Source organism: Mobula hypostoma, chromosome 15 (genome assembly GCF_963921235.1).
Source record: "Mobula hypostoma chromosome 15, sMobHyp1.1, whole genome shotgun sequence".
NCBI lineage: Eukaryota > Metazoa > Chordata > Chondrichthyes > Myliobatiformes > Myliobatidae > Mobula > Mobula hypostoma.
Genome location: NC_086111.1, coordinates 10,889,722 through 10,904,670, shown reverse-complemented (window position 1 = coordinate 10,904,670; position 14,949 = coordinate 10,889,722). Strand labels below are relative to the sequence as shown.

The 14,949-nt window shown below is 41.2% G+C and overlaps 1 pseudogene; it reads right to left on the bottom strand.

The window, feature by feature from the left end:
• Positions 1-3,322: 3,322 nt before the first annotated feature.
• On the bottom strand, positions 3,323-13,312 carry LOC134357161 (glutathione peroxidase 1-like; annotated as a pseudogene).
• Positions 13,313-14,949: the final 1,637 nt, after the last annotated feature.

Here is a 14,949-nt window from a genome sequence, read left to right as displayed (position 1 = left end):
GGGATGGGATTGAGCGCAACTGAATCTTATGAGTTTGGTGGGGCCCGGAGGTTGTCTTCCCTAGACTTACGCAGCCAAGGAAACCAAGGTGTTTCACATATATGTACAGTACTGTGCAAAAGTCTTAGGTATATATGTTTAGTACTTAAAACATTTGCACAGTACTTACTATTAATTTTATGTGTTGCACTGTACTGCTACTGCAAAAAAAAATTTCACGACATGTGAGAGTTCTCAAGGTTGTGATTGTGGGAGATTTTAATTTTCCACACATAGACTGGGAAGCCCATTCTGTAAAAGGGGTGGATGGTTTGGAGTTTTTCAAATATGTGCAAGATAGTTTTTTGCAGCAATACCAACTAGAGAAGGGCAGTGTTGGATCTCCTGTTAGGGAATGAGATAGGGCAGGTGACGGAGGTATGTGTTGGGGAGCACTTTGGGTCCAGTGATCACAATACCATTAGTTTCAATATAATTATGGAGAAAGATAGGACTGGACCCAGGGTTGAGATTTTTGATTGGTGAAAGGCTAACTTTGAGGAGATGCGAAAGGATTTAGAAGGAGTGGATTGGGACAATTTGTTTTATGGGAAGGGTGTAATAGAGAAATGGAGATCATTTAAAGGTGAAATTTTGAGGGTACAGGATCTTTATGTTCCTGTTAGGTTGAAAGGAAAGGTTAAAAGTTTGAGAGAGCCGTGGTTTTCAAGGGATACAGTATAGGAAACTTGGTTCGGAAAAAGAGAGGGATCTATAATAAATATAGGTAGCTTGGAGTTAACGAGGTGCTCGAGGAATATAAAGAATGTAAAAAGAAACTTAAGAAAGAAATTAGAAAAGCTAAAAGAAGATATGAGGCTGCTTTAGCAGGTAAGGTGAAAATAAATCCAAAGAGTTTCTACAGTTATATTAATAGCAAAAGGATAGTGAGGGATAAAATTGGTCCCTTAGAGAATCAGAGTGGACTGCTATGTGCGGAGCCAAAAGAGATGGGGGAGATTTTGAACAATTTATTTTCTTCGGTATTCACTAGGGAGAAGGATATTGAATTGTGTACAGTAAAGGAAACAAGAAGGGTAGTTATGGAAAGTATGAGGATTAAAGAGGAGGAAGTACTGGTGCTTTTAAGGAATATAAAAGTGGATAAGTCTCTGGGTCCAGACAAGATGTTCCCTAGGACCTTGAGGGAAGTTAGTGTGGAAATAGAAGGGGCTCTGACAGAAATATTTCAAATGCCATTAGAAACGGGGATGTTGCTGGAGGATTGGCGTATTGCTCATGTGGTTCCATTGTTTAAAAAGGGTCCTAAGAGTAAACCAAGCAATTATCGACCTGTGAGTTTGACATCAGTGGTGGGTAAATTGATGGAAAGTATTCTTAGAGATGGTATATATAATTATCTGGATAGACAGGGTCTGATTAGGAACAGTCAACATGGATGTGTGCGTGGAATGTCATGTTTGACAAATCTTATTGAATTTTTTGATGAGGTTACACGGAGAGTTGATGAGGATAAAGCAGTGGATGTTGTCTATATGGACTTCAGTAAGGCCTTTGACAAGGTTCCACATGGAAGGTTAGTTAGGAAGTTCAATCATTAGGCATTAATATTGAAGTAGTAAAATGGATTCAGCAGTGGCTGGATAGGAGACACCAGAGAGTAGTGGTGGATAACTGTGTGTCAAATTGGAGGACGGTATGTAGCGGTGTGCCTCAGGGATCTGTACTTGGTCCAAAGTTGTTTGTCATATATATTAATGATCTGGATGATGGGGTGGTAAATTGGGTTAGTAAGTATGCATAAGATAGGTGGCATTGTGGATAATGAAGTAGATTTTCAAAGCTTGCAGAGAGATTTAGGCCAGTTGAAAGAGTGGGCTGAAGATGGCAGATGGAGTTTAATGCTGAAAAATGTGAGGTGCTACATTTTGGTAGGACTAATCAAAATAGGGCCTACATGGTAAATGGTAGGGCATTGAAGAATGCTGTAGATCAGAGGGATCTAGGAATAATGGTGCAGAGTTCCCTGAAGGTGGAATCCCATGTGGATAGGGTAGTGAAGAAAGCTTTTGGTATGTTGGCCTTTATTAATCAGAGCATTGAGTATAGGAGTTGGGATGTAATGTTGAAATTGTATAAGGCATTGGTAAGGCCAAATTTGGAGTATTGTGTACAGTTCTGGTCGCTGAATTATAGGAAAGATGTCAATAAAATTGAGAGAGTACGGAGGAGATTTACTAAAATGTTGCCTGGGTTTCATTTCCTAAGTTACAGAGGAAGGCTGAACAAGTTAGTTCTTTATTCTTTGGAGCATAGAAGGTTGAGGGGGGACTTGATAGAGTTGACGTGGCGTGGATAGGCTTTTTCCATTGAGACTGGGGGAGATTCAAACAAGAGGACATGAGTTGAGAGTTAAAGGGCAAAAGTTTAGGGGTAACATGAGGGGGAACTTCTTTACTCAGAGAGTGGTAGCTGTGTGGAACGAGCTTCCAGCAGAAGTGGTTGAGGCAGGTTCGATGTTGTCATTTAAAGTTAAATTGGATAGATATATGGACAGAAAAGGAATGGAGGGTTATGGGCTGAGTGCAGGTCGGTGGGAATAGGTGAGAGTAAGAGTTTGGCACGGACTAGAAGGGCCAAGATGGCCTGTTTCCGTGCTGTAATTGTGATATGGTTATATGTGAGCGATGATAAACCTGATTCTAATATGTGTTTCAACTGTGGACTGAGAGTGGGATGGGGGGAGAAAGAGGAGAAATAATGGTTGGGAAAATAGGAAAGGAGAGCAGAAGGAGTAGGAAACACCAGAGAGACATCCTGTAATGATCAATAAGCCAATTGTTTAGAAACAAATAACCTTGCGCGGTGTGATGCAGGTGCAGGCACATCTAACTCTGAGACACCAGGCAAGCTGTCTTCTCTGCCATCTCTCCCATGGCGCTCCACCCTTGCTATTACCAACATCCTTTGCTCCTGCCAGATTTACAGACTTTCTCTCCGCTCTGTTGACAAATACAGTACTGTGCAAAAGTCTTAGATACCCTAGCTATATATGTGCTGAAAACTTTTGCACAGTACTGTATCTAAATTCACACACCTAAAATTTTGTACCAATGCAAGAAAAACTTTTGCCTGTTCAGAAATTGCCTAATTTTGTGTAATTAATTTGATAGGGAGACAGTTTTTCATCAAGACAGATTTATTCACAATAGTTCATTTGGACTCTATAATCGCAGGTTAGACTTTTACAGATTGCATCAAGTACTCTCTGGTCAAGGTTTCAAAAAGCACCATCATGTTGTAAAATGCCTAACAGGAAAGTATAAGGATGAGGTCAATTAACTTCAGCGACGAATCTTTTTTCTGGAATTGCTTAAACATTTCTCTCGTTTCCGTTTAGTAGATTTGCATTTCTAAAGAAAGGAATCAGAGCTCTCAGATTAGAAAGAAAACAAAGCACAGTTCGACAGTCTCTTGATTTATGATAACTATAACTTTCTATCTTACAATTATACAATCTTGATTACGTTGCAACAGTAGTGCAACAGTTAATGTGATGCTATTACAGCTCATGGCATTAGAATTTGAATTTCAATTCTGCCTGTAAGGAATTTGTACGTCCTCCTTCTGAACGAATGGGTTTCCTCCCTGTGCTCCGGTTTCCTCCCACATCCAAAGACGTGCTGGTTAGTAAGTTAATTGGTCATTGTAAATTGTCCTGTGATTAGGATAGAGGGGATAAATAGATGGGTTGCTGGGAGGTGCATTCGTTGAGTCAGAAGGGCCTGCTCTGCGCTCTCTCTCTCTAAATAAATAAATCTAAGGTGATTGTCAAGTGATCATAATAACTCCAAAAGCTAATAGATTGTTATAAAATCTAAACTGGTTCACTACTGCCTATCAAGGGAGGAAAACCACCTTCCTCATTCAATCCAGTCTTTTTGTGATCCCTCACCCAGCCCATGTGGTTGATTCTTAAATGCCCTATGAAATAACTAATCGAGAGTCTCAGTGACTTAGCACTACATTCAAGCAGAAGAAATTGGGTGAATCCAATACAAGTTCAAAATGAACTACATATATGTCACCCTATATTACCCCGAGATCATTTTCTTTTGGGCATTCACAGTAGAAGAAATAAAATTGAATCAATGAAAAACTCTACACAAAGACTGACAAGCAATGCGCAAAAGAAAACAAACAGCAAATGCAAGATAGATGGATAAATATGATTCCCCACTATGCAGCACTGTGTTAACATTGTCACTAGAAGGGCTGCAGCAATTCAAGACAGTAGCTCACGTCATCCTATTGGGGGCATTTAGCTCACCTCACTCTGTTGGGGTATTTAGGGTTGGATAACATATTTTGCTTTTTACTAGCTATGCCAAGATCCTTAAACAATGAATAAAAAGATACCTAACAAGGAATAGTAAGTTAATTGGGTGGTGTGAGTTCCTTGGGCTGGAATGCCCTGCTACTGTGTTGCACTCTAAATAATTTTTTAAAAACCATATTACAGCACAAATAAGATATAGGTGCTATATTTACAATGTAATATTTGACTATTAAACCTGTGATAGAAGAGATTTGATGTCTTTTCCAATGTTAAGTGTAGGGAAGTTTTGACTGTAACGCTTGTATGGCACTCCAGCTGCACTGATGAGGAATTTCTCAAAGTTCCAAGAGATGTCATTGCGATTGACAGGGTCCCAGATAATGAATTCATGATTGTTCATTAAGGTCTGTGGTTCATCACAAGGGGCTGGCAGCTTCTCCCTTAGGAAAGTGAAGATTGGATGTGCCCCTGTGCCATTCACCAATATCTTTTCAGATAAGCAGAAATTTGGCTCAAAACCATTTCCTGGACGGACATACTTCAGGGAATTTAGAATCTCCTCATTAGTATTGTTTTCCTACAACATCAATGATAAAATGACATTAGGCTCAAGGGTAATTATACATCAAGCATGACAACTCACAGCCATACATATTCTTTGTAGGCAGGTCTATTTACAATCAATGAAGCTTGTTTCCACTGCAGTTCTGTGTTAAAACCTGGTGAGACCAAAGGGAGATTATCACACAGGTGATGAGCAGGAGAGGTAATGCAAACTTGGCACCAGACTCCTGAAAAGGTACCCAATAAAGTCGGAATGATTTTTTTTTTTAAACTGCATATGCTGGAAATCTGAAGTAAAAGCAGAATAATGCATACAAAATACTGGAGGGGTTTCAAAATGGTGACTCTTTATTCCTCTCCTTAGATGCTGGCTGACCTGATGAATTCTTTCAGCATTTTAAATGCATTACTAGCACTATCTCAGACAGGGCAGGAAACCACCTCACAGAAAGCAATACAACAATGCTTTTAATAAAGTGCCAAAGTGATTGGGTGGAACATATAATACAATATGTAACAAAATATCTTACAACAATTTTAGGGAGACAAAAGCGACTACTGGTGGTGGAATTTGGGGATAAAGAGCAAGCTGTTGGAGAAACTCAGCATGTCAGGCAGCATCTGCAGAGGGAAATGGGCAGTCAACATCTTGAGTCAAAAAAACCAACAGAACTGTAAGAGTAAAGGGTAGGTAGATAGCCAAAATAATTCATTGCCATGGACAGCTCTGGAGGCCAAGTCATTGGAAAGCTGAGGTTGAGAGGTTTTTGATTAGCCAGGGCATCAAAAGTTATGGGGAGAAGACAGGAGAATGAGGTTGAGTCATAGAGTCACAGAACACCACAGCACAGAAACTGGCCCTTCAGTTCATCTAGTCTGTGCCAAACTGTTAATCCGCCCAGTCCCTTCGACCTGTACCCAGACCATAGCCCTCCACACCCCTCCAATCTATGTACCTATCCAAATTTCTCTTAAATGTTGAAATTAACCCCGCATCCACCACTTGCACTGGCAGCTCATTCCAGACTCTCACATCCTCTGTTTGAGAGTTTCCCGTCATGTTCCCCTTAAATATTTCACCTTTCATCTTTAACCCTTGACATCTAGTTGTAGTCTCATCCAACCTTAGTGGAAAAAGCCTGCTTGAATTTACCCAACCTATACTCATAATTGTGTTTACCTCTATCAAACCTCTTCTCAGTCTTCTACATTCCAAAGAATAAAGTCCTAACCTACTCAACCTTTCCTTATAACTGAGGTCCTCAAGTCCTGGCAACATCCTTGTAAATTTTCTCTGCACCCTTCCAATCTTATTTACCTCTTTCCTATAGGGAAGGTGGCTAAAACTGCACATAATAATTCAATGTTTTTAGCCAAAGAGTGGTGAATCTGTGGAATGCTCTGCCACAGACTGCAGTGGAGGCCAAGTCCATGGGTATATTTAAAGCGGCAGCTGATAGATTCCTGATTGGTCAAGGCATCAATGGATATGATGAGAGGGCAGGTGTATGGGGTTGAATGGGATCCAGGATCAGCCATGATGAAATGGCAGAGCGAACTCAATGGGCTGAATGGCCTAATTTTGTTCCTATGTCTTATGGTCTTATGACTGGTTAGATAGACACCATGCACAAAGCCATGATCCCTAATCAGTCCCTGTCTGTCCAGATATATCCTATCCCTTAGAATACCTTCCAATAACTTTCCCACTACTCATGTCAGGCCCACAGACTATAATTTCCTACTTTATTCTTAGAGCATTTCTTAAACAACAGAACAATATTAGCCATCTTCCAATCCTCCAGCACATTACCCGTAGCTAAGGATGCTTTAAATATCTCTGCTAGGGCCCCTGCAATTGCTGCACTAGCGTCCCACAGGGTCCAAGGGAACAAACACCTTGTTAGGCCCTGGGGATTAATCCACCCTAATTTGCCTCAAGACTGCAAACACCTCCTCCTCTGTAATCTGTATAGAGTCCATGACCTCCTGCTGCATTTCCTCACATCTATAGACTCTGTGTTTGTCTCCCAGGTAAACATAGATGTAAAATATCCATTTGAGATCTCCTCCATCTCTTTTGACTTATAGATCACCACTATGATCTTCCATTGGACCAGTTTTGTCTCTTGCTATCCTTTTGCTCTCAATGTATCTGTGGAAGCCTTTAGGACCTTGTCTGCTACAGCAGGCTCATGACTTCTTTTAGCCCTCCTTATTTCTTTCTTTTTTTTGTAATTTATTTTTCAGTGAATTTCATCAAGCATTTCCACAAGATGTATTTCAGATACTGTACATATATATCATATAATCATATTTGTCAAATCTCCACATAATATTTATCTGAGGTATACATTTATAGAAAGGAGACGAAAGAAAGAACAATCGAAAGAAGAAAACTATGTACAGAGTAGGGAGTGATCTTTTTTTTTACAACATATTCATTGATTTGTGAGAATAAAATCAGGCCTATGAGGTGTTATGTAGTTAAATCATTTTTTCCAGTATGAATAAAATTGTTCCAACTTGTGATTAACAGATGCTGTTATCTTCTCCATTTTGTAAATGTCCATTGTAATTTCCATCCATACATTTAAAGATGGGCTCTCCTGTGATAACCATTTCCTGGTAAGGGTCTTTTTACCAGCCACCAGCAGTACATTCATTAAATATTCATCTATTTTCAACCATTCTTGAGGTATATACCCAAAATATAAGGTCTTATTCTCTAAGGGTATTTCACATTTAACGATGTCTTGTAGGGCATTATGTATCCCACTCAAATAGTCTTTGATAACGGGGCTTTCCCAGAAAATATGATAATGGTTTGCATTTTGATTTCCACAATTTCTCCAGCAAACAGGGGGGTTACTATCATAATGGGATTTCTGAGAGGGTGTAATAAAACATCAAGTTTTTCCACCCGAACTCCCTCCATTTCTGTGAACTGGTACACTTCCATTGATACCTCCATATTATTGTCCTGTCTTCCTCAGATATTATTATCCCTCCTTCCTTCTCCTATTTTGTTTTAATGTATGAAGTCGAATGTGTTTTAAGATTTGACAAACCCTTATACATGCTTGAAGTTATTCTACTACCGTTGTCTGAATTATATGCTTTTCTAAATAGCTCTATCAGACACGTACTTGCCTTGGTTACATTTTTAACCGTCCTATTAACATACTGTCACATCTGTAAATACCTGTAAAAGTCTTGTTTTTCTAATAAGTGTTTCTCTTTGAGCATTTCAAAACTGAACAGTGTTCCTTCTTTCATTATATTGCAAATAGCTGTTATTCCTTTAGCTGTCCAGTCCTTAAATCTAGTATCCAGTTTATTTGGCGTAAAATCCAAGTCATATGCACACCATTTAAGAATTGCAATGTCCGTCTCTAGTTTATATTCTTTTATAATAGTTTTCCATATTTTAAGAGTCCATTTCCTTATTTCTTTCTTAATTGTTCTCATGCATTCTTTATATTCCTCAAGTACTTCATTTGTTCCTGCCTCCCTATACCTGCTAAGCACCTCCCTCTTTTTCTTAACCAGAGCCTTAATAGCTTTCAAAAACCTGTTATCCTTGCCTTTTATTCTGACAGGAACATACAAACTCTGTACTCTTAAAATTTCACTTTGGGGGGCCTCTTACTTACCAGCCTGTCCCAATCCACACTTGCCAAATCCTTTCTGATACCATAAAAATTGACCTACCTCCAATTTAGAATCTCAACCTGAGGACCAGACCTATCTTTTTTCCTAGTTACCTTGAAACTAATGGCATTAGGATCACTTGTTCCCCTGCCCAAACTGTTGTCACCTGCCCTGTCTCATTCCCTAAAAGATCTAGTATCATACTCTCTCTAGCTGGGACTTCTATGCAGTGATTTAGGAAGCATTCCTGAACACTGTTAACAAGCTGTTTCCACTCTAGGCCTTTTTACAGTAGGAGAGTCCCAGTCAATATATGGAAATGTAAAATCACCTACCATCACAACCTTATGTTTCTTGCAAGTCTGCAATTTCTTTACAAATTTGCTCCTCTAAATCTTGAGACTTTTGGTTCATCTATAATATAATCCCATTAATGTGGTCATACCTTTCTTATTTCTCAGTTTTACCCATAAAGCCTCACTAGACAAGCTCTCCAGTCTGTCCTGTCTGAGCACTGTCATGATATTTTCCCTGACTAGTAATGTCACCCTTCCCCTTCTAATCCCTCCCACTCTATCATATCTAAAACAACAGAACTTCAGAACACTGAGGCACCAGTCCTGCCCCTCCTGCAACCAAGTCTCACTAGTGACCAGAATGCGCTGTTGCATTGCTTGTGCTGATCCATGCCCTAAGCTCATCTTTGCACTGAAACATACGCAGCTCAGAAAACTAATTCTACCTTTTGATTCCTGACCTTGTATGTAGGCTTAACATCTTACTTCACAACCACTCCACTATCTGTTCTAGTGCTCTAGTTCCCATCCCCCTACAACACTAGTTTAAACAACCCCCACCACACCGCTCCCCCAGTTGCAGTGCTAGAAAACCTTCCCAATAGGATATTAATCCCCCTTCAGTTCAGATGAAAGCTGTCCCTTTTGTACAGGTCCCACCTTCCCTGGAAGAGAGCCCAATGATTCAAAAATCTAAATCCCTCCCTGCTGCACATTAGTCACATGTTAAATTGTATGATCTTCTTACTTCTGGCCTCACTGGCACGTGGAATGGGTAGCAATCCTGAAGTCACAACCCTGTTCTGTCTTTTAACTTAGCACCTAACTCCCTGAGCTCACTTTGCAAGACTTTGCACTCATCCTGCCTATGCCATTGGTGTCGACATGGACCACAGCCTCTGGCTGCTCACCCTGCAACTTAAGAATGCTATGGACTTGATCTGAGATGTCCCTGACCCTGGCACCTGGGAGACGACAAGCCACCCAGAAATCTTGTTTTCGTTCACAGAACCTCCTTTCTATTTTCCTAACCAACAAACCTCCTATCACTACAGCTCGCCTCTTTTTCCCCGCTTCCCTTCTGAGCCACAGAGCCAGCCTCAGTGACAGAAACCTGCTTGCTGCAGCTTCTCTCTCGTAGGTCATACCCCCAACAGTATCCAAAGCAGTATACATATTTTTTTGAGGGGTACTCCGCACTGACTGCCTATTCTCTTTTCCTCTCCTGACAACGAGAGGCGTCCACACCAGGCGTTTTTCAAAACACTTCTGATCACATTAGAACGGATATTTAGGCGAATCTCCTCCTATTGGGCATGCGCAGGACACACAGAAAACAAGTGAAGAGGAAATGGGATAGTGTGCTTGGTGCGCGTTTATCCAGTAGACTAGAAAAACTTAAAAGGAAATTGCCAAACGAAAGACTTGGTGCGCGTTTGTCCAGAAACATTCCTACAGCCATAGTCTCTTCGCCGATGAAAGGGACGACAGCTACAACTAAATGCAATAAGGCTTGTTATTGGGCGAAAGTGAAATTTGCTGTTACCTCCTTTGTTTGCCTTTACTTTTGCTATGTCTTTGTGTATTATTTTGCTGTATTTAACATGTGCAATAAAACGAGTTACTGGGCAAAAGTGACAATTGCATCTATTGAATGTTTGCACAAGCAATACATTGATAATGTTACACGAGCGTGGCGGTGGACGAACCCAAGTGCAGAACACGGGGGCGGGGGCAGAGTTGGGAGGCGTTATCGCTGTAGTAAGCGTGGAATCGGTTTCCAGGAGAGTCTTTCCCGAAGTCTTGGGTTTGGAGAGAATCCAGGAGCAATGCTAGACTTAGAACTAACAGCCCTAAGATCCATAAAACGAGGTTACTCACACCGGAGTCGACCAACGAACTGATGGCTCCCTTGTTGTGATCACAGGGTCTTTATCCTGCATTTTCTGATGGAAAGCAGGTGTATGTATTTAGTGGAACCTGGGAAATGATTGGAAATTTAACGAGGGGATTGAAGCCCAATTCCTGAGGTAAATAGTAAGGTGGGGGATTGCCAGAAGGGACCATGACAAATAAAGCACCTTGTGAAATGTATAAAACATGTCTGCATCAGTGTTATCTTGTATTTCCATACAATGTTACATTAGGCTGTTACACGTCTATTGTCAGATGTTGTCGTTGTGGTGTTGGAGGTTGCGTTCAAGAAAACAATGAGATGCCGCTCTGCCGCCCCCATTTGTTCCAGTCATGACAGCGTTTTTAAAATTAGGCAGTTACCCCGTACACACTAGAACGGCCAGCCGGTGTTTTCAGATTTAAACACTCTGGAGAGTGTTTTAGAAAAGCTCCGTTTTCGGGGGAGGAAAACGCCGTTTCAGTGTGGACGGAGAGAAAAAGCTTTGGTTATGGATTTATCCGGTCTAGTGTGGACGTAGCTCCTACCTATCACATCCTCATTCTCCAATGGCCATCAAGCTGCAGCTCCAGTTCTTGAACACAGCCTCTAAGGCTGCAGCTCAGTGCACTTTGTGCAGATGTAGTTATCAGGGAGACTGGAGGTTTCCCAGAGTTTACACATCTCACACAAGGAACTTTGGACACAAAGTCAGCACACTAACTACAGAACGTACTAAAAGGGAAAAAAAATTACAGGAGATTTACTTCAAACCTGCGTCTGTGTTTGCCCAATTCTGTTTATGCCCTCACAACAAGAAAATCTGCAGATCTGGAAATCCTAGCAACACACACACACACACACACACAAAATGCTGGAGGAGGCCAGGCAGCATCTAAGAAAAGAGTAGAGTCGACGTTTCAGGCCAAAACCAGTATAGGGGAATAGTAAATCAGCTATGATGGAATGGCAGAGCAGACTCAAGGGGTTAAATGGCCTAATTCTGCATCTATGTCTTATGGTTTATGGTCTTAAGAGCTGACAAGTGACACGTTGGTCCAGGTGAGGAGGGACCTTAACTCCTTGCAGGTTAGCATTTGGTGAGGGAAAACTAAAGACAGACATTTCATCTGGAACAGAAGACCAAAAGACATAGGAGCAGAATCAGGCCATTCAACCCACTGCGCTCCCTCTGTCATTCCATCTATTCTGAGTTTGTGCCCTCTGGTCCTAGGCTATAACAGACATCTTCTCCACATGTGCTCTACCTAGGCCTTTCAATATTTGACAGGTTTCAATGAGATCTCCCACTAATTCTTCTAAACTCGAATGAGTACAGGCCTAGAGCTATTAAACACTCCTCATACATTAACCATTTCATTCCTGGGATCATTCTCATTTACCTCTGGACCCTTTCCAATGCCAGTGCATTGTCTCTTAGTTAAGAAGTTCAAAACAACTCATGATATTCTGAATGCGGTCTGACCAATGCCTTACAAAGCCTTAGCATTACATCTTTGCTTTTGTATTCTAATCCTCTTGAAATGAATGCTAACATTGCATTAGCTTTCCCCAATTACTCAAGCTGCAAGTTAACTTTTAGGGTTTCCTGCACATGGAATCCCATATCCCTTTGCATGTTTGATTTTTGAATGTTCTCCCCATTTAGAAAATAGTCTATACCTTTATTCCTTCTACTAAAGTGCATCAACATCCATTTCCCTACACTATATCTCATCTGTCAATTCTTTGCCCATTCTCTTAATCTAAGTTTTCTTCAATACTGCCTGCCCTATACATTATCTTCATACAGTCTGCAAACTTGGCCACAAAACCAAATCATTCAAATCATTGATACATAATGTGAAAGGAAGTAGTCCAACATGAGCCCCTGCAGCCCACCACTAGACCCTAGTAGCCAACCTGCAAAGGCTCCCTTTATTCCAACTCTTTGCTTCCTACCAATCAGCCAATCCAATCTTCTATCCATGGGCTCTTGTTAAGGAGCCAAGTGAAACAGCATCCGTGGACTCTCCTTTATCTATCCTGCCTCTAAGAATTCCAACAGCTTTGTTGGGCAAGATTTCCCCTGGAGGAAAACTGCAGAAAAAAATACCTTATGTTCAAATCCTTTAGCGTAAATATTGAATTCTCCGATATCCTACTCTCTTCTGTCGCTTTCTTCCCTGCTTATGATCTATCTTGTTTCCCCTACACCATTCGCAGCTCCTATCACCCTATTTCGCTTCCCTCCTCCATTCCAGGCCTCAGTTTAAAACACCTTTAAAGAAACGTCTCTGCACAGGGATACAGTCTCACACTTACTTGGTGGCCGAACTGGTTGCAGGGGAAGCCGAGAACCACAAGCCTCGACTTGCCGAATTTCCTCTGGAGCTCATTGAGGTAGTGGTAATCCTTGGCGGCTTGGCTTCAGAGGGAGGCAACGTTTACGATCAACACCACCTTCTCTCTGAGTGTGCAGAACTGCAACGTATCGCCGCTCAAAAGCTTAATGGAAAACTCATAAAAGTTGGTTTTACAGAGACTCTTGATCTTTGGAGCCATCCCTCCCCTCCTCAGCTCCTGAATCGACCGTTGACTTGTGTTTTGCTACGGAGAAAGTAATGTAAAACACGCTGCACTCCCAGCAAGTATCAGATATAACATAAACTTGTCATTGCATTGTGACTACGACAATCGCCAAAATACGTGCATTATATGACGTTAAAACGCCCGTCAGGAGATTGTCACCGGTGTTCTTAGAAGGTTTTAAAAATTTAAACCTGGAGCCAGAGGTACACGCAGACTTTAAGCGAGCTACTAAACCTCATTCGAATATCCCACTTCTAACTCAGAAGAATGATTTCCTTAAACCGCAGAATACAATCTCACTATCAGATCGCTGTATGGCTTTTGATAGATCAACGAAGACAGCATTCAAACTTCCAAAACGAAAAAAAAACACCTTTAGGATCTAATTTGTCCAATTAAATAATTGTTCAAAATAAATACAAAACACGAAATTTCAGCCTTGATCAGAGAGTTGTTAGTAATGTCAATGAGTAATACCCAGGGTATCAGGTGTCCTGGTGAAGAACATATGCTCCCTCTCTTAGGCCGACTGAACAGGACAAGAAGGTGGAAGAAATCAGGCTTGAATAGCATTACCTTGTTCAGCTTGTCTTGGATATAAATGTACCTAAGACTATAAGCCATTCTGCCCATCAAGTCTCCTCTGCCATTTTGGTTGATTTTCCCCCTCACATCTCCATTCTCCTGCTTTCTCTCCATAACCTTGACATCTTTGCTATCAACCTCCACTTTAAGTGTACTCAACGACTTTGCCTCCATAGCCGTCCGTGGCAATGAATTCCACACATTCATCGCTCTCCTCATCTCTGTTATCTGTCCCTCTATTCCAGGGGTTTCTAACCTGGGCTCCATAGACCCCTTGGATAATGGTAGTGGTCCATAGCATAAAAAGTTGGGAACTGCTGCACCCCTACTCTATTCTGAGGTTGTGCCCTTTGATCTTAGACTTCCCTACTACAGGAAATAACCCCTCCACAACCATTTTATCTAGGTCTTTCTATTGGTTTCAGTGAGATTCCCCTGTGCACCAGCAGCCCCCTCAGCCCCACTGTTCTTGGAAACTTTAGTGAGTACAGGCCCAGAGCCATCAAATGCTCCACATACATTAACTCTTTCGTTCCCAGTCTAATTCTTGTTGTGAACCTCTTCATGACACACTCCAGTGTTAGCACATTCTTTCTTAGACAAGGGGCCCAAAACTGCTCACAATACTCTAAGTGAGGCCTCACCAATGCTTTACAAAGCTTCATCCTTGCTTTTGTATTCTAGTCCTCTTGAAATGAATGTTAACAGTGTATTTGCCTTCCTTACCACTGACTCAACCTGCAAGTTAACCTTTAGGAAACCCTGCACAATGACTCCCAAGTCCCTTTGCACCTTGGATTTTTGAATTTTGCTCCCCATTTAGAAAATACTCTACACCTTTATTCCTTCTACCAAAGCGCATGACGATATACTTCCAAACCCTGTATTTAATCTGCCACTTCTTTGCCCATGCTCCTAATCTGTCTAAATCATTCTACAAGCTCCCTACTTGCCCCTTCACCTATCTTCATATCATCCGCAAACCTGGTCACAAAGCCATCAAAATCAAGATAATGTTAACATGT